Genomic DNA, 24,698 nt, shown 5'->3' with positions numbered 1-24,698 from the left:
AGCCCCTTCAACTGCTCCAGAGATAGGTTGGTAACATTCACAGTCTGCGCCCCCTTTTGGAGAATATTACTAACTGGCTCTGCTACCTGTGGTCTGCAGCACACTACAGGCGAGGTGTGAGAAACTGTCTGTGCTCTTGCACTGCCAAGAGGTTCGGCAACCTTAGTAGCTCCACGAACATGTTTCTGACTGCAGATCCTTCCTCTCCAGCTGCATAACATCCAGTTCTACCTTTGGGCTGCTTCCCGCTATTGGCAGATCTCTCCACACAGCAGGTTGCAATAGGGTCCATGTACTGAGCAATTCCACCATGCTCTTACTTGAGATTAGTTTTTCCTGGTCTTTTGCAGATACCTCTTTCTTTAACAAGTTAAGGATAGGATTAATGGCTTCCTTCGGAGCGGAGTTACATTTTCTCAGTCTCAGATCTGTTGTGCTTCACTTTATGAGCAGGGAAAGAGCTCCACAACTCTGACTGAACTTATGAGGTTTGTTCCTGTGAGATTTAACTTCATTTTCTTTTTCATCTACAGACTTTGTTGGCTTTTCAGTGCTGATATCTTTGCTTTAGCCTGGGGCCAAGAATCTCTTATCTCTTGTACTTCTTTTAGAGAAGCTCGCTCTTCTGACTGTGCCGCCTGGGCTGAGGAGGTCCCAGCACCCAGCTTATCGTGTATCTTTTTACCCTTGCAAAATCAGTTTTCCACTTTCCAATCTCTTCAGTGAGCTACTGTATTTGGGCACTCCAACTTTTTATATCTTCCTCAAGAAACTTCTTTTCCGCCTGCAGCATCTTACTTTTCTCACTGAGTTCAGAGTTTGATTCTTGCAACAGTAATATGTTTGCTTCAAGTTTCTGTATCTTAGCTTGAAGTTGCTTTAGGTCCTGATCCAGTTTCTCTTTATGTTGGTCCATTGTATTTTTGAACTTTTTCACGCTCTGTTTTCAAATGATCTTGTAGCTCATTTATTTCTCTCCCCATGTTCTCTATACGCTATTGGTATCTTAAAAATTCCACTTGTGTAGTTTCAAATCTTGTTTCAGCACTTTCTTTTTCTAGCCTGAGCATTTCTATGACTTGCTCCTGAGACTTTCCTTCTTACTGACATTGAGTTCTCCCTTTTGGACAGAGCTCACCATTGTACCGATTACTTTTTTTTTCAGGATTACTTCTTCTTATGAGCACTGCCTATGGAGCCCACGGGCACTTGCCCAGCATGCCCAGTGGGAAAGACAGCCCTGACCTTATGTCCCAGACACATAACAAACATAAAGATTTTTACTCACAGTTAGCAGAGAGTCTCTTTCAGGAGGCATCCAACCTCCTCCCCAGGTCTGAGAGAATGAGCAGAGCTGCCGCCTTTTACAGGCACCACTCAGGTGCAACTCCTGACTGCCAGCAGGTTCATAGGTAACCTGGAAGACCCAGTCTATAGGCCACCACTAATCCCGTGACTTTGTCACAATTCACACACACAGACGCACACGGGAATAATAATACATGTAGGTTTGTCTTGGAGTGCTGTCCGGGTCCCTGGGCCGCAATGTTTAATCCTATACCAGCCATGCAGAAACCAAGTCCAATGTCTTTCTGCTTTTTCAGATTCACAAAGCACCAAGGTCCTTGGAGACTTCCACGAGCAGAGCAGCAGACATGATCCTCAACAAATCCAACAGGAGCCGTGACCAGTACCCTAGTTAGCACTGTCCTACAGTGAATAGGAGAGAGAGCGCAGCCAAATATGCTCATTATTTAGCTCCACAGTCTGTCCCACCCATATCATAAATTCAAATAAGTACTTGAAATCTCCACCAACCCTGATGGGTGACTGCCCAAGACTGGCCAATCAGCCAGGGGAATTTGTTTGCTATAGCTAACGGGATATGACTGGGCCAATGTACACACCGTTGATGAACATGCGCAGCTCATTCCTTAGCTGGGGCTTAGAGGGGAAACATTTCCCTTTTGTTAAAAGCGCATAAACGTATATAATAAAGAGCTATTACCTAATATTTATCAGTAGGCAGTAGCTCTGACCTTAGGGGCAATGCCTTATATCATATTAAGACTCAATCAATATACAACATACAATATTCAGGAAAATAGTTCTTTCAGCAGTCCCCTACTATAATGGGGAATTCGATAGGAGGTTTGTATTGCACACAAGGGCAGGCTCAGAGAGGAGCCCCCACCCTTGGAATGCGATGAATCCAGATAGTATCCATTCCCCATGGCTGGCTCAGACAACAGACTGATTACCATGTTCAATTGCTGTTCTGTATTCATACTCTCCCTTAAAATATCAATATATGTTTTTACACAGCACTTCATATCTACATGTAAAACAATCCAATAAAAGCAATGGTAACTGCATTTTGGACAAGAAGGGGTATCCTGCAGGCTAAACCCCTATTTTAATTGTCCTGACATCCCCATATCATCATAGGGGCCTGTAATAACAGCAAGGTTTTGAAAACAAGTGAGCTTTATAGAAAGAGAGAGCTTGGAAAGAAAAGAGAAAACTAGGCTGAGAAAAGTGATTTTGATGACTTTTAAAGCGCACTGTGGCAGAGCAGACTGAAGCCAGAAATAAATAGGGGAAAATGTACTATTATTAAATTATTATTATTACTTATTATTATATATACTGAACCTGATGCAGAAACAAATGTCGATTTTGTGTGTGTAATCTGCACAGTTATTCTGTGCATGCCCAGAAACTGACCATTCGCCACAACACAGCAAAGTCCAATTCATCTTCAAGCGCAAAAGACACTTACTACAGCCTATGATTTCAGGGAATGGGGTGGGGAAGGGACGTTTACCAGTAGTCAATGTACAGTAAGGACGTGCCTCGACTTCACGCAGCAGCTTTCAATTCAAGCTCTGGGCATCTCAAAGGTCTTTGTATTTTAGGCGTTTCAGGGCTCCGTTACTGCTCTCCTGTCTTATGCTATTCCATCCTCCTGATCGCTCTCCAGTTTACACAGGCAGGGACTTTTCACGAAATCCCGCGATCAGCAGGAATAGGCTCCATTCGCTATTTGTCATTTGTTGTTATTAGCGACCTCCCACTGTGGGATCATTACCATTTAGTGATTATTCTCAGTCGCTATTTGCATGTCTGTTTTACATTATTTAGATCAGCATGCCTCATTTTACATGATTAGCGAGATGTCTATTGAGGCATTATAGACCTCTATTATATTGCAATACAGGAATTGCACCTTACTAATTTAATGGGCATTTATCAGTATGTTTACCCATTCAGACAGCCATAGCTTATTATAGCTCATTGTCGTCTATACGAGTGCTAATAGTTCAGTTTCGGAGTCCTTGCAACATAGATTGCATTTTATATTTTGTCTCATTGTGTGTTATATGTTTGATTTTATATTTCGCTTGCAAGTTCTACCTCTTTTTTAATGCATACCAATAAAATGTATTAATTTTTATCCTCTCATTGGAGTGCCCCATCCACACAGCTTTTTTCTCCTTGTTCATCGTCTTTGTATTTTAGCCATATCTCTTGCTCTATCTACAGGTCTAGTCTAACAGCAAATTACTAATGATGACGGCTGTGTATGCTATTGCATGTGTTTGCAATCAGGAGCAACTGTAAAAATGTATTTAAGTACAGTAGACTTTAAATATATAATATATTTCATGTAAAAAGCCACATTTTTAAATATTTTGTCATTAATGACTATCTTATTAACATGGAACATTCATTGCATAGTTTTTAAATTCTCTATGTGTTCTTTTGTGAGTTTATATTCCACATATATATTGGACGTATCCTGCAGCGTCCTGTCTAGTAGATCTACACCCGTATTCATCACTACACGTGTCTTCACATCCGCTCCTTGTCATATTTAGACCTGCGTATACCCGATCCTTGTGTGTGTGTTTTAAAAACTGATTGCTGCAAGTTTTTTCTGAAATCATGCACTTGCTACGCCTCTTTAAACCCCCCACCCCAGTTGAAATCCCTGTGAAGTAACCACCACTAGCACAAGAAAAACTTACAACCATTGAACAGAAATTGTCATAGTTAATTGTTATAGAAAACATCCATCATACTGTGGAGCAGACAGCGGGGATCTGCCCTGTGCTGTTATATGGAAGTCATTACTGAAATGTACACTGGTAATAGAATCAGAATGTGATGCAGCCGAGTGATTCAAATAATCGGCATGACATAGAGGTACATCAGTGTTCAAACACATGAAAGGATGCATCAGTTTTCTGAGGAACAAACATCAAAGAGTAAGGACTGTCAGGAAAAATAAAAGTGGTACAAAACCCAAAAGACAGTCAGGGACACATTGATGGCCACTCACCATTTGAAACGCAATTCATGAATGATACGGTTTCAGTGAGGTCTCTATGCTTTGATGCCATTAACCCAAGAACTAAATCGATGCCTATGCAACACGAAGGTGAAAACTTACTCAAGAACCAAAACAAGAAGGTGCTTCTGTTAATATAAGTAGCCAAGGACATTTATGGTTGCCAACAGCTGACTGTTAAGATTTCTAGAAAGACTAGTTCATCTTTCATGTCTCCACCTTCCACTGTCTCTCATTATTCCAACCATACAACACCCCTGTCAGCTGCACACATGTTCCAGTTGCAAAGGGCTGCTTTAATATTGGTAGCTAATAATGCTTCTGCCGTGCATTAGCCACACACAAGTTCCCCACCACCACACCTCTAAGGGGCATATTTAACAAATCACGGTAGTGCACTATTGTGCACTTAGCGTGGAATTAAAGTCCCGATGTGCCCTCCGCAAATTTATTAAAGGTGCATCGCAGCAGATATCATGGATATCTGCTGCTTTGCACTCCTGATCGTTTTTGCGAGCAGTCACCATTCAACAGAATGATGACTGCTCTGGCCGCAATCTAACAAGTCCCGAAAAAAGCTGGCGTACATTATCAGAATTGAAGAAATCCACTGCTTTCAGCTCTGCTCCGAAGAGCAGAGCTGGACAGCGCATGTGTGGAGGGATCACATGATCCCTCCCTGTCACTTAGCGCGCTCTCTCTGCAACGATAGTTGCAGAGACAGAGTGGGGACTTTGTGCGCATGTGCACTGCACATGCGCAATTGAAGGAAGAAGAGGAACGAAGAGGAGATCCCGAGACAGCGCATCCGAAGAGACGGGTAAGTGTGATTTTTTTCTATCACAGAAACAGCAGTTTTTCGGAACTGCTGTTTCTGTGTTCCCTTTTTAATAAATTTGAGAAATAGTTCAATCCTTATCCTTGCGATAAGGATTGATAACTATTTCTCACTTTTGGCGATTAATGATAAATGTGCCCCTAAGCCTGTAAGCTCTTTTGGACAGGGCAATCTTTATCTTCTGCTTCATGCCATTACATGTAATGTGTTTGTATCATGAGCCGTAAAAATGTTGCATAATATTTTCATTCTTTATAAATAAATGATAACAATAATAAAAATAATACACAACTAAACCAGTCATTTTAAACCTTCTGATCATACTCAATATGAGGCCTATATGTCCACTCTGTTATGCAATTCTGAAAGATCTTCTTAGGTTCTAGATCCACCTCTTCATCATTTCTCAAAGCTTTGTAAACCATCAGAAATTCACAGACACATTCTCCACACCACTGCTATTTACATCAATGTTTGCCATATTTGACTATAGAGCAAAGGCATATTCCAGGTCATACGCTGCCCCGATTTGTTGTAAAGGTTCTGTTTGTATCAGGTAAAGTTTTAGCCACCCAATGGACCCTTCACCACTGACAGTCTGTGAATAAAGTGGCTGGAAATAAGTACGATAGTAGGTAGAGATCAATCCTTGACTCATTAACAAAGGTAACACATATCACTTTAAATCAATACCCTGCCCATCAAGGGACTTCCTCATCTAGTTTGTTCCCACTAGGTTTGGGCTTTACTGTAAGTTGTGCCGATGGCAGGTACTCAGCTCTGGGCTTTGGCTAAAGCCCATCTCATTTCCTTTAGTACCATTGATCAAAAAAGCATTACTGGTGGATGTCATTCTTTTGGTCTGTTAGGGTCAGTTGTAGGAAATCGGACATAACTTATGCCTCTTCTGTCTCTAAACGTTGCTTAGCAGATAGGTCCTGTGGCTTGTTGAATGGAAAGCCATCTCTCAACCACACTGCAATTTTCTCCTCCAGTCCACTAGGTGACTCAAGTTTATCATTCGTACCAGATAAATAGTTCTCAAGCTGCAGGACTTGATTTGAACAATTGTAAAACCTCCAAGTCACAGTTAGGGACTAGGGGCCTGATTCATTAAGGATCTTAACTTGAGAAACTTCTTATTTCAGTCTCCTGGACAAAACCATGTTACAATGCAAGGGGTGCAAATTAGTATTCTGTTTTGCACATAAGTTAAATTCTTCTCTGAATCAAACAAATGGATAATATAGTTCTAATATTAGCAGCTTTTTAATGCAATGTGAAAAGGGAGACCAGTAGAGTTTTCCTTAAAACCACATTATGATAAAATGCTTTGCCACCACCTAGCGCATCATAGATTCCCTCTGTTCTAAGTTAACACAACACCCTTGAGGTTTAATGAGCCTAGTGCCTCCAGGAGAGTTAAATGACCTAGATTCTTCCTATACAGGAGTCAACCTTGCTAAAGAATTTATTACTTGCTGATACAGGGATGTTATCATAATATGCTTCAGTTCTGCACTGGTGACCTATTTGAGAGCTCCAAATGGAACGTCTACCAATATGAGCAGCAGATAGTGTTCACCATTTCATGTCATATTCTGAGAGCTGCTAGTATATCAGTGCTTCAAATACATACATATTTTTTTGTTCTGTATATATTATGCTGTACATGTATTATTTACCTCACCTGTTCAAGGAGGCTATGTCCCAGGAGTATAGAGACAGAGGAGAAGCCTCTGGATGGGAGCAGTCTAAAGCTTCCTCACGCACTGAAAACTACACATCCCAGCATGGTATTGCAACAGGGAAACAGGTAGTGAGGAGTTTGGCGTGTGTGAGAGAGAAATGCGGGAGTGCGGCCAGAGAAGGAGGAGGAATGGCACATTGCTGGCTGCGCCACATGTCTGAGAGGAGCCACTTGAGACTCATCCAGACCTTTGATTCATACTTCAAGACTTCACCAGGACTCCAGAACTGATCAGTGTCCACAGCAAGTGTGAGTATTCTGCCTAATACTGTGTACACTATACACGGAGCACCTGTACAGCAGCCCACCTGAGCGAGAGGTCAGGCCTTCAACTGCTTAGCACTGCTCTTCCTCTCCTCTTTTAAACATATTTGTGGCCTTAATTATTGGTGGGACTTTTTGTTGTTGTCTTTGTATTACAACTACCGTAGTGGTATTCAGCTCTACATGCTGCTACTGCATCTTTTCATACCAGTGGTTTAATTCCTTTGAACCCAATGTATTTTCAGTTCATGTTGACTTCTTCACATTCAATTACATACTGTTAGCTAGGTTAGGGTGTGTGACTGTAGATCAAGATGTGAATATTGGCCACATTAGGCTCACTCCAGGTTTGCAACTTTAATTATTATTATTATTATTATTATTATTATTATTATTATTATTAATAATAATAACCTTTATTTATAGGGCTTCACATGAGATCCACAGCACCATACAGAGGGCAAACAACAAGACAGTACATGATATAACGGTACAATACAGTAAACAAATAACACTACAACTCTCAACATAGTTACTGGGGTTATATTCAGTGCGGGCTGAAACCTGTGCCCATTAGCGTTGGTGTAACTAACAGGTTTAGAGTCACTGAAAGAGGTGGAAAGACGATGGAAGAGTGGAGTCAATGGGCAGAGAGCAAAAGGAGGAGGTGCGCAGTGTAGCTGGTGAGCAAAAGATATAGGTAATGAGAACAGGAGTGAAGAGGGCCCTGCTCACTGGAGCTTACATATGGGGGTGAGCCAATGAAAGGGGATCTGAGGACAAGAAGCAAGAGTGGGAGAGATGGAGTATGAAAGAGGGTAAGGTATACCACATGGTGAAGGCGATAAGTGGAGGACTGGTATGCTTTTCTAAACAACTTGGTTTTCAATGACTGTTTGAAGCTATACATGGTAGGGGATAGGCAACAATGGAGATTGTTCCAGTAGTGGGGGACAGCACAGCAGAAATCTTGGATAAGGGTGTGATATGTGGTTATCAGAGAGGAGGAAAGGTGACGATCAGTGGCCAACCGGAGAGGGCGGGAGGGAGTCTGTATGGAGATGAGGTTGAAAATGTAGGGAGCAGTGGAGTTGGAGAAGGCCTTGTACGTGAAGGTGAGGAATTTGAAGAGGATTCTGTAGGAAAAGGACAGTCAGTGTAAGTTTGACAGAGAGGGGAGGAAGATGTGGAGCGATGAGAGAGGAAGATAAATCTAGCTGCAGCATTAAGTATAGATCGAAGAGGAGCATTATGGGAGCAGTGGAGACCAGTAAGGAGAAGTTTGCAGTAGTCGAGACGAGAAATGATCAGTGAGTAGATAATGGTTTTCCTGGCTTCCTGGGAGAGAAAGAGAAAGAGCACAAAAGGTGGTGGCTGGAGGGAGAGGAGAGTGGAGTGGAGTGGAGAGGTAGGGGTGGCAGATGAGAAATAGGAGGAAGAGATTTTGTGCCTGATAGCCTCAATTTTGGAAGTGAAAAAGAAAAGGGGGCAAAGTCAGTGACAGTAAGGGAGGATAGAAGGGGAAGAGGGGGGAGCAAAGGATTATGTTGAAAGTGGCAAAAATGCGGCAGGTATTGGAGGACTGTGAAAAGAATAGAGACTTGAAGTGGGGTTGTTTATCAAGGGAGAGGGCGGAACTGTATGATGAGAGGATGAACTATAAATGAAGGAAGTCTGCCAATTAATGAGATTTCCTCTAGTGGCGTTTGGTGGTATGTCTGCATTTTTGAAAAAAACAGGTAAATGTCACGGGCACTAGGAGGCTTTACCCAGTATCACCCGCTGATGGTCTTATCAGAGCAGTAGAGTTGGTATATGATACTCTGATGGCAGGGTGATAATGGAACTGGAAACAGCAGATGGTTAGAGAATGCTCAGAAAGTCTATGACTAGCAGCACTGGTAAACAATAGGTAACTGAACACGAGGATCTGGATGGACAAGGGCACGTGAGGGTAGTCAGTGGTCTGCGCACGGCAAGTTGTACCACTGCTATAGTGAGAAGAATGTCCAGGAGAAATAAGGAGGTGGAAGTCAGCGGTCTGCATATAGCAAGTTGTACCGCTGTGTGTAGTGAAGGAATGGAATCCAGGTGAAGGTCACGGGGAAGTCAGTGGTCTGCGAGTAGCAAGTTGTACCACTGCTTATGTGAGAGGATATGTGCAACTGGTGACACAGGGAAACAGGAATCAGTGGTCTGCCTCTAGCAAGTTGTACCACTGAATATATATGTGAGGAAGGACACGAGGAGATAAATGCTATGCAGAGTCTACACGGGTACACTGAACTTGATCCCACGTTGAACTGCATACAATGATAATAATGAATGAACAGCACTGCACAGATAAACAAAGTCACTCAAATAGTCCAGCAAAAGGAAACACAGTCAATAATAGCAATAGTCTCAAAGGATGGAAACTCCGGAGGAGAACAACTCAGTCCAGATGGATATGCAATACACCAGCACAGTCAATGAGAAGTATGCATACCGTGGTTCAGATGAGCAGGCTGTTAGGGATAGCTGCAGGGATACCTGAGCGGCCGGGAACAGCCGAGATGCGAAGTCCTTGCAGAATGGAAGCGGCAGGTAGGTGCAGTGCACTGTAGGTAGGACAGCAAAGATGACAAATACTCAGGAAGCAGTAGAATATTGAATAGAACAGCAGGAGACCACGGGAGAGTTGAAGCGATGTAGCAAAGCTGGAAGCCGAGGAGCGTAGACTCGATGCAACAGGCGAGTTGACACTAATGGACACACTGTAGAAGCAGTAGGCAGCGGGTCAGCTGACGGCAGGTAGAATGCAGACTGGAGCGCTGAGACGAGCAGACTCTGTAGACACGCTGAAGTAGCGAACAGGAATCAGCTGGAGCAGTAGCGATGTAACTCAGGAGAGTTTGCAGTAATCTGTAGCTGTAGATACACGGAGGCAGCGGATAGGAATCAGCTGCTGGTGTCACGAAGAAACACAGGAGAGTTTGCAGAAATCTGTAGCTGAAGATACACGGAGGCAGCAGATAGGAATCAGCTGCTGAAGTCACTAGGAACATGAGGAATAGAAGTGGTCTGGAAACCACAAACGGCAAACAGGAATCAGCATTAGCTGAACACACGAGGAGGCACTGGAACACCTTTAGAGACTCATGAGGAATGAGACTCCATGAGACTCCAAGATCAGGCAACGTGGTATTGACCACAGGTGCTTAATATAGGGAGTGTTGCCTGATCAGCCATTTAAGTTAAAGGAACAGAACTGAAGGTTAAAAGGGACTGCACATGCGCAGTACCTCATAATAATGGACGGACACGGTTCCTAGCTACTTTAGAAGTAGCACTCACCGTCCGGTGAGTGACAGTAAACTTGGAGTGCCAAGGTTGGAGTTTAGAACGGCGAAGATGGACTTCTGTCTACTAGGGGAAGCAGAGTCAAGAGTGGTGTTGAGGGTGTGGTTGTAGAAGTAGACTGCTTGGTTGGGCCAATCCAGGGAGGATAGAGGTGGGAAGTGTTGCAAGTGAAGAGGCAAAAATAGCAGGATCAAGAGTATCAAGATTACATCTAGAAAGTGTAGATATGGGCATGGGGAGGGGGTGCAGGAGATGATCAAAGAGTGATTAGAGATTAGATGGTGGTCAGAGAGTGGGAAGGGAGAGTTGGAGAAGTCAGAAACAGCACATTAATGGAAGAAGACAAGGTAAAGGGAGTGACCGAGACTATGGGTGGTGAGAAGTCAAAGGAGGAAGAAATGCAAGAAGTTTGATAGACGCTGGTTCTGTGAGGCTGTCAATGGGGACCAGGGGGGTGATAGACGACTGAAACACAGAGATGAATAGAAAAAGACGGATGGAGTGGACATCAAAGGAGGAGAATGAAAAGGAGGACTCAGAGGAGGTGACATGAAAGGCACAAATGGGGAAAAGAAGGATGCCCATCCCACAGTCTGGCAGTCATCAAGTCTGAAGTAGTTAGGAGAAGAAAGGGCCCCAGGGGAGAGAGCAAGTTTCAGTGGAAGAAAGTCAGATTTCTGTGACTAAGTGAGCAGGAGATGAAGAGGTCATGAATAGAGGGCAGTTTGTTGCAGATGGATCTGGAATTCCAGAGAGCACAGGAGAAATGAAGAGAGGGAAGTTTGGAGACATGGATGACATTGGCGGGGTTGCCAGTGCTTGGGAGTGGGTTGGATTTGGGACAGATATGAGGGCAGGGGATGAGGATGGGTATGGGATAGGAGCAAGGATATATGGTGAAAGACTAAGGGAGTAGAGATGAAGGATAGAAAGAGAGAGGATAGACTAGCATCTTTATTATTTAATATTGTTATTATAATAATTATTATAAATATTATTATGCATTCCGTACATAAAATTAGTATTTCTACCAGTCACAAGGTTACATGCTAAACCCTTGCTATCATTGTGAACTGATACCATTGTCATCAATGCTTATGCTGGTACTTGCACTATGTCATTAATGAATGTCATGCATCTGTGTTCATGTTTATGCTAATCTTTGGCACTAAATTTATACTATTGTATGTTTAATATGCAACCTGTATTTCAAGGTTATAGTCATTTAAGCAACTTAGCTTATTCAAGATTCTCTTTCTTTTTTATCTAGCTCGCTAACTTTGTTAATTATCAGATGTCTGACGATTCTTCTGTCCCCTCTACTTCTTCCACTACTCCCCCGCCCCTCACTCCCCTCACTATGCCTCCCTGTTCACTTGCCATACCCATACTCTCACCTCACCCAACTTCACGCTCTTGTCCCCGCACTCCCCCGCACACAGCTAACCTTCCCAACCTTATCCCCATCTCCCCTATCCCCTCCCTCCCTTTCTCCTGTGCCCTCTGGAATGCTAGATCCGTCCGCAACAAACTCCCCTCTATCCATGACCTCTTCTTATCTAACTCTCTTAACCTTCTTGCCATTACCGAAACCTGGCTCACCGATTCCGACACTGCCTCCCCTGCCGCTCTCTCCTATGGCGGTCTCTCCTTCACCCACTCCGCCAGACCTGGAGACTGCCCAGGCGGTGGAGTGGGCATTCTCCTATCCTCCACCTGTACTTTCAGACTCATTCCTCCTGAACCCTCCCTCTCCTTCTCCTCTTTTGAAGTCCACTCTATCCGTCTCTTCTACCCCATCCATCTCCGCGTCTCTGTCATATACCGTCCCCCTGGGCCCTCCTCACTTTTTCTTGACAACTTTGCTGCCTGGCTCCCACACCACCTCTCCTCTGACATCCCCTCCATTATCCTTGGCGACTTCAATATCCCTATTGACAACCCACCGACCCTGCTTCCGTCAAACTCCTTACCCTTTCTTCCTCCCTTGGACCTCCTCTTCTACCCACTGCCTTTTTCACTCCCTTGACCTTGTCTTCTCCCACTGTTGCAGTCTGTCCGACTTTTCTATCTCCCCCTTTCCACTCTCGGACCACCATCTCCTCTTATTCTCTCTCTCCTCTACTCCTGCACCCCTCCCCCCACTCAAATCTACCTGGTCCAGGCGCGATCTCGACACCCTTGATCCTGCTATTCTATCCTCTTCTCTCAAAACTCTCCTCTCTCCCCTTTCCACCCTGTCCTGCCCTAATCAGGCGGCCTCCCTCTATAATCAAACCCTCTCCTTCGCCCTTGATGCGGTCGCCCCTGCCCAGTCCATCCACCTTTGCTGCTCCAATCCCCAACCCTGGCACTCCAAACTTACCCGCTTCCTCCAAAAATGCTCTCGTACTGCCGAACGCCACTGGAGATAATCTCGCTCCCCGGCTGATTTCCTCCACTTCAAGTTTATCCTCTCCTCCTACAGCTCTGCCCTCTCGCTCACTAAGCAATCCTTCTTTAAATCCCTCATCTCCTCCCAGTCCTCCAACCCCCGCCGCCTCTTCGCTACCTTTAACACTCTCCTGTCCCCCCCTCCCCCCTCCCTTCCTCCTTATCTGCCACTGACTTCACCTCCTTTTTCTCCTCTAAAATCGCGGCCATCAGACTTTAAATCTCCTCCTCCACCCACTCTTCCACAACTCCCCCTCTCGACCCTTCCTCCCCCCTCCACTCTCACCCCTCTCCCCCAGCCACCAATTCCTTCTCTCCTTCCGCCCCACCTCGGGTGAGGAAGTCCACTCTCTCATTTCCTCTTCCCCCCCTTCTACCTGCCCCCAGGACCCCATCCCTTCTCACCTTCTTCGCTCCCTTTTCCGCCTCCACCTGCTCCCACCTCGCTCACCTCTTTAATCTGTCCCTCTCCACCGGCATCTTCCCCTCTGCCTTTAAACATGCTCTCGTCTCACCCATTCTCAAGAAACCCAACCTTGACCCCTCCTCACTCTCTAATTATCGCCCCATTTCCCATCTCCCATTTGCCTCCAAAATACTGGAGAGACTTGTCTGCAACCGTCTCTCCACCTACCTCTCTGAACACTCCCTCCTTGACCATCTCCAATCAGGCTTCCGCCCCCTCCATTCCACTGAAACTGCCCTGGCTCAAGTTACGAACGATCTCCTCTCGGCTAAAGCCATGGGCCACTACTCCCTCCTGATTCTCCTCGACCTCTCAGCGGCCTTTGACACCGTTGACCACCCCCTCCTGCTTCACACCCTTCAGTCCATAGGCGTCTCTGGTACCGTCCTCTCCTGGTTCACCTCTTACCTTGCTGACCGTTCCTTCTCTGTTTCCACCTCTGATTCTCTCTCCCCCTCTTCCTCCCTTCCAGTCGGGGTCCCTCAGGGCTCTGTCCTTGGACCCTTACTATTCTCACTATACACCTCTTCTCTGGGTGCACTCATCAGCTCTTTCAGCCTCAAGTACCACCTTTATGCTGATGACACTCAACTCTACCTTTCCTCTCCTGATCTCTCTCTCTCCCTTCTCTCCAGGGTATCCGCATGCCTCTCTGCCATCTCCTCCTGGATGTCCTCTAGAATTCTTAAACTCAATCTTGCTAAAACTGAACTCATTGTCTTTCCTCCCTCTCGTACCTCCTTCCCCTCTGACCTCTCTATCACTGTTGACAGCTCATCTATCTCCCCTGTTCCCCAACTCCGCTGCCTAGGTGTCATCCTCGTCTCCTCTCTCTCCTTTGCCCCTCACATTCACTCTCTCACCAAATCCTGCCGTTTCCAGCTTTGCAACATTGCCCGCATTCGGCCCTTCCTATCCCAGGATGCCACCAAATCTCTCGTCCACTCTCTGATTATCTCCCGCTTGGTCTACTGCAACCTTCTCCTTATCGGCCTCCCCCTCTCTCATTTTGCTCCCCTTAGATCTGTACGTAATGCCGCTGCTAGGCTTATTTTCCTCTCTCGCCGTTCCACCTCTGTCTCCTCACTCTACCAAGCCCTTCACTGGCTCCCCTTCCCCTACAGAATCCTTTTCAAGCTCCTCACTCCGACTTACAAGGCCCTCGCCAACTCCACTGCTCCCTACATCTCTAACCTTATCTCTATTCACACTCCCTCCCGCCCTCTGCGATTGTCCAACGATCGTCGCCTCTCTTCCCCTCTGATTACCTCCTCTCACGCACGTATCCAAGACTTCTCCCGCGCCGCTCCCCTCCATTGGAACAAGCTCCCCCGCTCCATCAGAACTTCCCCTAATCTGTCCTCTTTCAAACGAACATTAAAAACCCACCTTTTCCTTAAAGCCTTCCAGTCTCATGCCTAAACTCCCACCAGTTGGCTACCTCTCTTTCTCATCCCTTCTTCCCTTCTCCCCCTTCCTCGACTCCATCTCCGTTTCTCCTGTCTCTCTGTCTCATCCATGTGTCTGTCTGTCTTCCCCTCCCTTTAGATTGTTCGCTCCTTTGAGCAGGGCTCTCCTACCTCCTGTTTCCATCACTTTTAACTGTGCTCTCCAGCTACTCAGCTCACCTCCTCTCGGTCCCTCTGCCCTCTGTCTCCTCTCGCTTCTCTCCGCTCCCCTCAGTGACTCTCAACCTGTCATCCGTGCCCACCCTCTTGGGCCATAGTTACCTGCTTATACTCACTTTTCCCCTCCCTCCCTCTCTTTCATGCTGTGCCTGAGCCCCCAGAGTTATAGTGCTTACTGTTACTTGTACTGTGCTGTTTCACCTTGTACTGTGCCATTGTTTGTCCTTGTACGGCGCTACGGATACTTTGTGGCGCCCTATAAATAAAAATTAATAATAATAATAATAATAAAATTTCTTGTCTTTGTATTATTTAGTTGTTTTTATGCATTTTGCAATCTGTTATAGGTCATTGCTTTCTGTGTATTTTATACTACTGTAAATTTCATGTACAGCAAAGCGGAGAAAATAATAATAATAATAATAATAATAATAATAATAATAATAATAAATAAGAAGAAGAAGACCAGATGTGCTGAGTATTTGTTGGGCTGCTTTGGATAGATTTTTTATTGTAAATTTTTGCAATAAAAAAATCATCCCTATTACTGTTTTTTCATAAATAAGCCCCAAAGTTTAAATTTAATCATAGAACTATTAGTACATGTTGTAACACACAGAATAGACAAATGATAGTTCAATGATCATTATTACCATGATTGAAACACATTTATAAAATGTTTTATATATGCTGACATATGATACTGAATTTGCTGCCAGTGCAACAAGTTTGCTGCAAAGTCACCTACATTAAGTGGAAGAAGCCGTTTTGTGAAATGAACCAATTTTCAGTCTTTCAACTTGCTAATAACTAGTCACATAACAAAGTCATAAGATATGAGTAAAATCCATGTCACGAGTTTCAGGTGAATTGACAGGTAGCATTCTCTTTCAATTGGCTGTTTGGCATCACAAGACCATCTAATTAATTTAATTGAACAAAGTACAAAACTTCAGCACCAACCCTCTACACTGCAGTAGCAGCAATGGAAAAAATAACCTGTTCCGATGAATCAACATTGTGTAATCTAATATTAAAAGCAACGACTATATACAGTATGTCATGCATAACATTGGTGCCAGAATTGCTATTATTTTAATCTGTCTCCCAATTGCACGACATATTAATACTTTGTCCTTATAAGACAGAAATTTCTTGAAATGCACTTTAAATGCATTTGCTTTTAAACACCCATTGCATTATGTTTTTACACAAGCAATAAAATAAAAATGAATTAAAAGGAGCACATCTTGGCCATTACAACACTTGTGTGCCGGAAAATTGTGATTCCTTTAATCTATATCTTTATCTCTTTTCTGCTCCTTGATGGAATTCTGTAATTGTACCTCCGCTGACAGCAGAGAAAAATATATGTTCTGATTCTGAGAACTCACTGATCTCTCCGATGTGATCTCTCCAGATAATGAGCGAGGACAGTGAAGAGATGATAATCTCTCTGGAAGTAGAAGGGGCTACAATTTGCAGTATTGTGCTAAGTGAGGACATGGGGAGAGTCCAGAATGAGAATTCAGCTCCTGAGCATTATCTTGGTCAGATCTCTGCTTAGTTAAAGTAAAGCCCTAAATACAAGTCATTAAACATTTTGTGGATTGGGAAGTCTCATGGGTTTATCTGTTCTACACAGCGAATGTCTGTTTTATAATGCCTGGGGTCGTCTATATAATTAGTGATGAACATATAAACTTGTCATTCACAGATCTGACCTCTGGTTGTCTCTTGGATAGGCGGCTCTATGGAGAGTGATGCCATACATGCATTCATTACATACATACATATCATATGCGGAAAAAGCTGGCTCGGGTATTGAAGAACATAAAAAATATAAAGTGGTACCGATATTACAAATGCCTTATTACTTTTGTTCAGATATAATAGGACCTGATTCATTACTGAAAATTAGGCAAAAAAATTGTAAAATTTCACCTGGTCAAAACCATTGTACAATGCAAGGGGTGCAAATTAGTTCATTATTTTGCACATAAGTTAAATACTGGCTGTTTTTTCATGTAGCCCACAAATACTTAATTTATTTTTACACTGAAATTTAAAGTTCATCTAGGACATGTCCTACCCCAACTATAAATCTGTCCCCACATTTTAAATTTACCCCCCCCTCCAATGCAACATGGTTTTGCCAAGGTGCAAAGTTATTCATTTTGGGGACTAATAAATTCTTAGTGAAATCCCTGAAAACAGAGGTTCTCGGGGATTCATCGCAAAATTCAGATTTATGATCACTGCATCGCAACAGATACCGTAGATATCTGCTGCTTTGCATCTCTCTTCATTTTACTGAGCAGTCCCCATAACAGTGTATGGGGAGTGCTCAGTAACGCTATTTACCAATGTACGAAATTGAATGTTTTCCGTTTTTACCAGTTGTTGTTTTACGCCAGCTGAAGCTGACGCACATTAACATAATTGAAACCTTTCACTGAAGACAGCTCTAGTCCGATAAGCAGAGCTGGACAGCGAATGTGTGTAGGGATCATGTGATCCCTCCCTGTCACATGACTCACCTTCTTGCAGTCCAGGTTCTCTGTGCGCATGTCCAAGGTGTTCGGTCAGCGCATGCGCACGGGGATTGAAAGGAGGAAACATCATTGCAGTCGGCATCGCATGGGAGGAGAAGAGAGAAGACACAAGTGAAAGGTGAGTTTTGCACTTAACCTTGAAGGTTTTTTTTAATGAATATGAAAGTTGGTTCAATCCTTATCTATGCAATGAGGATTGAAATCTATCTTTCATATTATGTGGTTCGTCTTAAATATGCCTCAATTACTGAACAGAAATTACAGAACGTAATAGGCCCCTTAGTTTGCTTCCCTTTCCTTAATGAATCAGGCTCTTAGTTACCAGAATTATAGAACACTGTTTGTAGGATTTGAAAAACCTCCTGATCACAGGTGAATTCTGTAATATGACTCATGTAATACATGTAACATGATACATGTGAGCTCTTGTACAGTATATGATTTTATTACATGGCAGCAGATTTGCACTTTCAGGTTGGTGTCAGATGCTAGCGCTTATCCAGCGGAAAAAGTGGCAGCATCCATCGTGCTCTATAGCTCCTGGAGTGACATATTGAAGTGAAGGGGGAACATGATAGTTATTATGCTCAGATAATTTTCACAGCTAAATAGTTTTCCCTGTGACAGGGGAGTAGCGTTCCCCCTTTGCATTAAAGTGTCTACAGAAATGATTGAGAGTTATGAAAGCTACCAATTTTCTTGCTGGAAAAGCGGCTCTCTGACACCACACTACAGAAGAATTCCATCCAAAACTGAAGATTTAGGTCCTGATGTAGGATATAAGATTCCAAGTTGCACAGATCTTCAGAATACTATGCAAATTGCACAAACACACCATTATCTGCCTTATAGGCCAGTGTGCATGATAAACATATAAATTAATAAATAAATTAACGTAAAAAAAATATCGTGCTTCTCCCCCCAAAACATCACTAGGGTTGGTTAAGCTGGTTGGGAGGGTGTGCACGCCTTATATTTTAATACAGACAAGGTCTGTTGTACCACGAGAAAACACCAGCAAAATATAAGTCTCCTAGAGATAGAGACCTATCTGCGGCTGCATTCAACTCAGCGTAGCATGTAAAGTGTGTGAACACGCTATTACATTGCTAGGCTCGCCCACTGCATCCCCTGTTCCACCTCTCTAAGCGTAGAGAGGTGCAAGGGGGAGATCCATCTCAGATGGATCCTTGGCCAAAAGTTTGTCCAACTCTTCATGAGGCTCTTAGGTGGTTGGAGTTCAAAAACCAATGTTACATCATAAATGCACATACTTGGGTCCAGTGTTTAGAACACTGCAGGGTGTATAATAGCAGCCAACCTGCGTAAGAGAGAAGTGTACTGTTAGATTATTTAAGCCCTTGAAGAACCCATCATGGGGAAGGTGATACCCCAGGAGCCTGATTCATCAAGGCTCACATACTGAGCTCATAGTGCGTTTGGGATAAAGCGTGCATAAATCGGATCTGAAGATACGCACGCTGATGAATTTGGGTGCAGTGTCATAGTACACTGCAGAACTAGTCCAATACCCATGTGGAATATAAGTTTGCAAAAGAACGCAGATACAAAAAAATAATAATATCACCAGTTAATAATATAGGCATTTACGATAAGACAGTTACAAAAAAGTGTTGTTTTTTTTAAATCATTTTTTTTTTAAAATATTTTCCACATGAAATACATTTGTTAAACATAAAATACATTTTTCAGTTGCTACTGATTGCAAACACATGTTACAGCATGCATGTGAGACTGTCATCACTAGTACTCAGTACTTAGACTAGCCATGTAGCTGGAGCAAGAGACACGGCAGACAAACAAGTAACTTTGAGACGCTCAGAGCTTGATTGGGACGTGGCTGCGTGCTCTTGAGTTTGGCACGCCCCTACTGTACATTGACAATGGTCAGATGCCCCTTCACTGCCCCTTTCTCTCCCTGAAATTGTAGGCTGTAGTAAGTGTCCTTACTACAGAGAGGACATGACTGCGTGTACTGGCGTATGTACCAGTTCTGGGTATGCACAGAGTGATTCTGCGTCCGATACGGTCAAAATTGGCAGTGCATAAAGTTCTGCATTATAACATAAATTGGTCACACTCATACAGTAAATATGATGGACATACTATGCCTTGTTATGTTAGCTTTCAGTCGCATATGAGCTGCCTTTTAAAACTGAGATTTGATTTCTGTTTTATATAATCATACATTTAGGATACATTATATGATATGTTTGTGTGATAACTTTGTGATTCGTATCTCCAAAATTCTGCTCAGGGTTAAGAAGCCCTATGACATATACAGTCGGTCTTCTGTGGCTTGTCACCCTGACTTCTTTTCACAGTAAGACAAAACTCTTTTTCTGTTTTTCACACTCATTTTCTTATTGTAGTATTCTGGGATGACTCTGTGAACTGATGTTTTGGTAGATTCTTAAATATTAGTCACCACTAGAACTCTGTGAGGGTGAAATAAGAAATTGTCATACAATCTTACAAGTCACACAACATTCTAACTGCATAAAATAATGTTCCTTTACAGGTAAAAACCCACGTAGACTTTTGTACCCTGTTAACATAAAGCTGAAGCTGATGTGTCATTTTTCCAGGATGTCCTCCTATTACTCAATGTTTCCATTGCAAAATTATTTTGGGGAATTTTATATGGCTGCCACTGCTTTCTGCTTTTTCCCACCAGTGTAACCTGATCTCTTAGTCAGTTTCAGTCAGTCATAAGGCTATTTGGGGGTCATGAGATGGCAGAGAAATAAGGTGGAGTTGTGTGTTATGCTATGAACATTTAAAAGCCTGTCTGCTCACTACATCATATGTCATGTGACTGTGGTTGCTACGGTAATCGTATGCCGCTTAGCAAACTGTATATCATTAATAGCAGCTTTAATCAAAACCTTAAGGAAAACCAGAGCAATTTATGTTAAAGATACACACCTCATTTTTCTAGGGGATTGCATCTTTTTAAGTTAGTACATTATAATTACAAAATGAGCTGGTCAGCAGAATGTCCGGTAATCTATAGATTAGCACAAATGTAAGTGCATGACGCATTTTATTTCAGAGCATATAAATACTTCAAATAAAAGAGACTTAACCACTGATTGATTACCCTACCAGATATTTCTCTAGACTAAAACATATTAAATACAGACTACAGGTCACTTTGCAGATGGAGAAGTCATTTTGTGCCTACATTATCACAACAGCATGGCAATAATCCATTTTATCTGAACAAATATGAATTAGTGGTAAGGCGTCATATTTTTATTTTACCACATAACATTTCCGTTTAATTTCATACATTACATCCATCATTTTATTTAGGTCATTTATATTTTATACACTAAAATCGTTACTATAACCACAAGATAGTTACTTAGATAGGCAAGCTTACATGAGAACATGCTGACAGCCTACTTTACTTACCAGTGTTAATGCGGGCCTGAACATTACTCATAACTAGTCTCTAGGGGCCTGATTCGTTAAGGCACACATAATTAATGGAATGTGCGCTTTTCTTTAAATGCAAGTAATTCGGCCATAAGCGCGTCTGTGTTCATCTGCAAGCGAATTGGAAGAAATGTCTGTTGTTGAATAAAGGTCTAGGGACGCTCTGCTCATAAAAGAAATCAATTATTGTCACCTGTTAATAATATAGGGCCTAATTAATTAAGGAAATTTAAGCAAAAGTAAGCAAGTAAGGCAAAACCATGTTGCATTGGAGGGGGAGGTAAATTTAAAATGTGATGGCAGATTTAGATTTGGGGTAGGGCATGTTCTAGCAGTATGTTGTTGCATTTTGTTAATAGCTTTGAATGTTAGTAGACATATTTTATATTTGATACTGTAAAGTACATGCAGCAAATATAGGGACTGGCGGAGCAGAGCTGCAATAGAAGAATAATTTGCCAATACAATTAGTTAAACAATAGACTGCAGGGGTGAAAGTCTGGTTAGGGTAAGACCCGTAAGGAGGGAATTGCGATAGTAAATATGGGAGATCATGAGTGTATGAATTAAAGTTGCTGCAGTGTATTGTGTGATATATGTGTTCTAAAGATGTTTCTTAATAATGTAACAATGTTTGGATAGAGATTGAATTTGGGGAACAAAGCACAGAACTGAATCAAGGATGACAGTTAGGCAGCAAGCTTGAGGGGTACAGTGTATTATTGTGTGGCTTACAGATGTTAGGTAGGAAGCTTCTGTTGACTGATAGATTAATAGCTCTGTATTTGAAAGACTGAGATAAGATGAAACTGCAGAAAGGCATTCAGTGACATGTGCCAACACAGTAGGTGAAACATCCACAGAGGACATTTAAATTAATATGCTACCAAACATCCCATCTCTTTGGGGGAAAAAAAACAATGTAAATATTGCTACGGAAACGGAAAAAAGTTATTTCTGGTGAAGCCAACACAGCACTAAAGTGTGGAGGTGTCTCCGGTGAAGACCCCCGCCAGCGCTGTGTCCCTGGAGGGACAGAAGATGCTGGAGCCGGTGCCGTGAAGAGGGCGAAGATGTCCGCCAGCGCTGTGCCCCTGGAGGGGCTGAAGAGGTCCCCGATGGTGCCCAGCAGGAAGAAAGAAGAGGAGAAGTACTCACCCGTCCAGCGATCCAGCGGTGAGTATCGTGGCTTCTTTCCTGCAGGTCCTGTGCGCGGGGGAAGGATGAGCCAATCAGGGCTCATCTTTCCCCGCTGGCCAATCAGCGGCCGGATGCGCAAGCCAATCGCGGCTCGCGCCCAGCCATTTAAAAGATTGGCGCCGACGCGAGCCAATCAGCGCCGGCTAATGACGTCACGCCGGCGACTATATAAGTCGCCGGGTGGCGCCATTTTGTCAGAAAGAGTCCGGCGGCGGAGCGAGAAGGACGTCGTGGGACGTCCAGAGAGGAAGAAGACTGGAAGAGGCGGAGATCGTCGGCGGGGAGCCCTTGTAAGGGCTGAGAGCGCCCCCGCCCCAGCAGCAACAGGAGATCCAGCGCCGAAGAGGAGAAGAGGCGCCGCCGGCTGGAGGGTCTAGAAGACCCGGAAAAGGAAGAAGACGGCGTGGCAAGCTGAGATTCCTGCGCAGAGCAGGTAAGTTGATTCAGCATTAAATTCGGGCACTAGGCCCGGGGCCACGGTTGGGCACAAGGCCCGTGGGACAGAGTAAATTAGGGGCACAAGGCCCAGGGACTTGGGCACTAGGCCCCTATGAGTTAGTGGGCCAGTAGGCCACAGCGTTGTTAAAAGGGCACAAGGCCCTGTTTGTTAGTGAGACAGGGGGCGTGAGAGCCCCAGGTACAAGGGCACAAGGCCCTTAGGCAGTTAGTGGCCATAGGAAGGCCATAGGGGCTGGTAACCTGTAAGCTATAAAGGGCACAAGGCCCTAGTAGGTATCTAGGGAGGCCACAGGCCTCGGTAGGCAGGGGCTAGGACCCCTAGGTAGCAGGGCACAAGGCCCTAGTTAGTGGGCTCAGAGCCCTGAGATAAAGAGGGGGCTGAGTCCTATTAACCAGAGCACAAGGCTCTGTGTGCAACTGGGCAAGAGGCCCATTGTGTGAAGGGCAGAAGGCCTTGGAGGTGGTGAGATAGAGGCGTGGGAGCCTCGTGAGTGTAGGCGCGGTCCTGTGTGAGGTGAGCACACGTAGTTAGGAGGTACAGTAGAGCGGAGGCTCCTGTGGTGCTGTAGCAACCTGCTGGTTGGCTAACAGCGGTGTGCTCTGGTAAGTAGCTTACAAAGTACTGTATATTGTATTCTGTCTGTGAGGCGGGTATTGTTGAATTACAGTATTTTGGGTGTGCTGTGTAATTGTGTCCAGGGGCAAGAAGTCAGGCCCCCATTAAAGGTAGGCTCTTGTTCCTGTGGTTTCCTGTGCTAACCCGTGCTGTGGGGGGACAAGTGTAGGTACCAGCATACACATAGTCAGGGGAGAACACACGTAGTTTTCCTGTCCCTTAGGTCCCCGGGGTCACACTGGTACCCAGAGGGGGTGGCTGAGTGAGTTGGTGGCAGTGCAGCACACCTTGAGGCAGTTCCAGGGGCGGCCGTGGTTCTGATTGAGGGTCCTCAAGGCCGGTTCCGTGCAGGTGGACCTGTGGTTCCGGACGTAGGGACACGTGTGAGATACCCGAGTACAGGCAGTCGGGCGGCTCAGTTCGATCGGCTGTTCCGTGCGGCAGTCGGCCCGCGGGTTAGTGTGCTGTTCCACTGAGCCTCAGCCGGGCTTAAAGAACCGGTCCTTAGGGTCTGTGGGTGACCCGATAGCAAGAAGGCAGCTTCTTGGTACGACCTGGGTGAGGGGGTTAGGAACCGCCCTCCGGTTAAGTCCGTGAACACCGGCTGGTGTTCCCCGTAGTGTGTAAGTGAGCAGTTCCGTTAGTGCACCACACCTAGTTAGTCATAGTGGTTTGACTTAGTTGCGTTGCCGACCATTAGAGTGTTGTTAGGGTCGGGTCGCTGTTGTAGTCAGTCCAGTTCTGTGGGTGCCATCTTAGTCTCACTGACAGTGCAGAGGGAGGCTGTGTGTCCTTGTCATCCGCAGGTGTCGGGAAGGTGCAGGAGAACCGGATCGGAAGTGGGAGTGTCCCGGTGAGTATTAAGCTCGATTCCCCCTTTCGGTTAGGCCCTCACCGGCAGGTGTGTGAGGTACTTGAGGCGGGATTAGTCCTCAGACTAGTCTTGGTCTTAAGTGCCTGTAGTCCCCCGCGTCTTGGCAAGAACAAAGTGAGGAGGCGGCAAGTGAGCTTGGACTGACCATGTCCTCGTTCTTTGCCGTAGTCTCGGACAGCCCTTACCTGGTAGGCACGGCCGTAATCTCTGTCTCTATCTTAGAGGGACGTGATTGGAGGTGACAGGGGTTGCGGCTGCGGATCTGCTGGGATTGGATCGCAGCTGGGATATCGGAGGCGGACTGGAGGTGACCATCGTTTTTAAGGTAAGTTCTTTTGTGTTGCGTCTGTCCCTGTCTTTCCCCGCAGGGGGCGTTACAAAAGCACAAAAATTGTTCAGGTTGTTAAGGTGAAAACTATCCTTGGCCAGAAAAGGGTTAAACTACAAATACATG

The sequence above is a fragment of the Mixophyes fleayi genome, chromosome 4 (assembly GCF_038048845.1).
Source record: "Mixophyes fleayi isolate aMixFle1 chromosome 4, aMixFle1.hap1, whole genome shotgun sequence".
Taxonomy (NCBI): domain Eukaryota; kingdom Metazoa; phylum Chordata; class Amphibia; order Anura; family Limnodynastidae; genus Mixophyes; species Mixophyes fleayi.
Note: the sequence above shows the minus strand (reverse complement) of the source record.